The sequence below is a fragment of the Eptatretus burgeri genome, chromosome 9, assembly GCF_056783735.1.
Source record: "Eptatretus burgeri isolate ZD-2024b chromosome 9, Ebu_testis_v1, whole genome shotgun sequence".
NCBI classification, from domain to species: Eukaryota; Metazoa; Chordata; class Myxini; order Myxiniformes; family Myxinidae; genus Eptatretus; species Eptatretus burgeri.
Window position 1 is genome coordinate 20,221,244 of NC_140969.1, and position 2,707 is coordinate 20,223,950.

Consider the following 2,707-nt stretch of genomic DNA (forward strand, 5'->3'; position numbering starts at 1 on the left):
TCCCGAAGGCTTTGCCCCAATCCCGTCATCCGGTGAGCTGCCCTGCGAAGGGAAGCTACACAGGAGGTACTCCCACGGAGTGGGTTTTCAGATTTTTTTGCGTTTTTACGTTTTGCGGAATGAAGGGTTTTACGGTGGCCGGAGTGCAAATCCTGCCACCAATCTCCTAATAAGAAGTAACCCAACTGCAGGAGGACGTCTGCAGACACAGTTGGGCACTAGATATGGATGGCCGTTGGCTCACAAGGAGCTCCTCCGCCCTTTGATAAGGTCTGTTAAGGAGAGCTGTTTAAGTGTTTTCTTTTCATTGTACATTTCATTTTATTCGTGATAACTCTGCTCTGTGTTCCCCTCCCGATTATTCTTTATAAATAAACCCCCTGTTAAATGTATCAGCTCGTCTTCTGTGTTTCTTTCATTGGCTTAGCACGGTGTGTGTTGAGAAATAGCGAGGCAGTAAATTGTTCATTTTGACCAACAGGCCTTGGTAACGTCCGCTCGGGTTACACATGGTTTGGGCACGATAATGGCTCGTTCCGCTCGAGGTCCGTCGAGGGTGTGAATTCCCTAGTAGCTTTACCGCGTGGCTAATTAGGTATATTGAAGTTTGGCAATTGACCCTACCCCACGCAGTCGAATTGTTGGCGATTCATGGTCCTGGAAGGGACTCGTGCCTTTCGGACTTATCCGAGAGTCACGACCTCAATTCCGGTGTGTTCGGTGGAGCCGACTCTGCTGCTCCCTCGAGCGGTCGTGCTCGCCACGGATACCCGGCCCCGCAACAATATATCTCACTCTTCTGCGCGCATGTGCCATCTATCTATAATTCCAGCAATCTGTGTGTGTGTGTGTGTGTGTGTGTGTCTGTTTGTCTGTCTGTCTGTCTGTCTGCGACCGCCGTTTCTCGACGACCGCCGGTCCGATCTCATTGAAACTTGCCAGGAATATTGCCGGGGACCCGCCGATGTGCCTTTTCAAGGTTTGATATCGATCGGACGAGCGGTTCCCAAGGTACGGCCATCTTACTGCTTTTTCAGTGTTGAAAAGGTGTATATATGGAAGCAGAAGGTGTCGTTCCACCTTGTCACCTTATCATGCCAATTTTTTCTCAGAATAATGATAACAGCATATTAATAATAATAATAGCACAATAATTGGCAGTACACAATAATAGCACAATAATTGAATAAAAAGAATAACGTGATACAATGACCAATGTCTGTCAACCAATAACGACCTATATATTGTCTGTCAACCAGACAGGACACGGTGCTATGACATGACGAATGATGTCACAATTAATGTTTATTTATTTATTTATTTTTGCACAATTGACGGTCCGATCTGATTGAAACTTGCCAGGAATATTGCTGGGGACCCGCGGATGTGCCTTTTCGAGGTTTGATATTAATCGGATGAGCGGTTCCCAAGTTACGGCCATTTATCTGTTGACCAATATCTGTGAGAGAGGGGGATGGGAGAGGGGAGGATGAGAGTGCGGGCGAGAGAGGAGGGGGAGAGAGGAAGGAGTGGAGAGGATGGGCGAGACTAGGGGGGAGAGAGGGGGGAGAGAGAGGGGGTGGGAGTGGGGACGAGAGAGGTGGATGGGACAGGGGGTGTGAGAGGGGGTGTGAGAGGGGGTGAGAGAGAGGGGCGAGAGAGGAGGGGGAGAGAGCAGGGGCGAGACTAGGGGTGAGAGAGGGGGAGGGAGAGGGGGAGAAAGAGGGGGTGAGACTAGGGGGAGAGAGTGGAGGGGGAGAGAGTGGAGGGGGAGAGAGAGGGGGCGAGAGAGGGGAGGAGAGAGGGGCGAGAGAGGGGGCGAGAGAGGGGGTGAGAGTGGGGGCGAGAGAGAGGGGCGAGAGAGGAGGGGCGAGACTAGGGGGGAGCGAGGAGGAGCGAGAGAGAGGGGGCGTCACAATTCTTCTTCGTTTGATATGACGTCACAATTGACGCTGGGACCCAAGTTACGGCCATTTATCTGTCAATCAATGACAGGACACGGTGCTATGACATCACGAATGACGTCACAATTAATGTTTGTTTAATTATTTATTTATTTTTGCATTTTTTGGGGCACGATTGACGTCACAATTCTTTTTCTTCTTCGTTTGGTATGACGTCACAATTGACACTTGGGACCTGAGTATGTGCCTTATTATTGTTGTGCTTGGTAGACATTTGTGAATACATTTACAGAGAGAGGGGCGAGAGAGGATGGGGGAGAGAAGAGAAGGGCGAGGGGGGGAGAGAGAAGGGCGAGAGAGGGGGGGAGAGAGAAGGGTGAGGGGGGGGCAAGAGAGGGGGGCGAGAGAGAGGGGGCGTCACAATTCTTCTTCGTTTGATATGACGTCACAATTGATGCTGGGGACCTGATACTGCAGGCACGAAGCTGCACATACTGGCCCGCCCATACGGGCCCGCACTAGTTGAGAAGAATTCAGAGACAAAGTACTGTTCTGTAAAATTGAATGTTTGTTTTCCGATTGACGTTCAAAATATAAAACGTTCAATTTGAATAAGTTGTTCCTTGATCAAAACCCTGACATTTGTATACAGACGGACGGACAGACATGAACCAGTTGCTGAACACCGCTCTCTGCTTTGCGCGCACAGGATAACAACAACCTGGCATTTGAACGGCCATTAAGAATTTGGTGCAAAATTGGCCATGCACACACTTATTTAAAGGATATGCTATTCAACATAC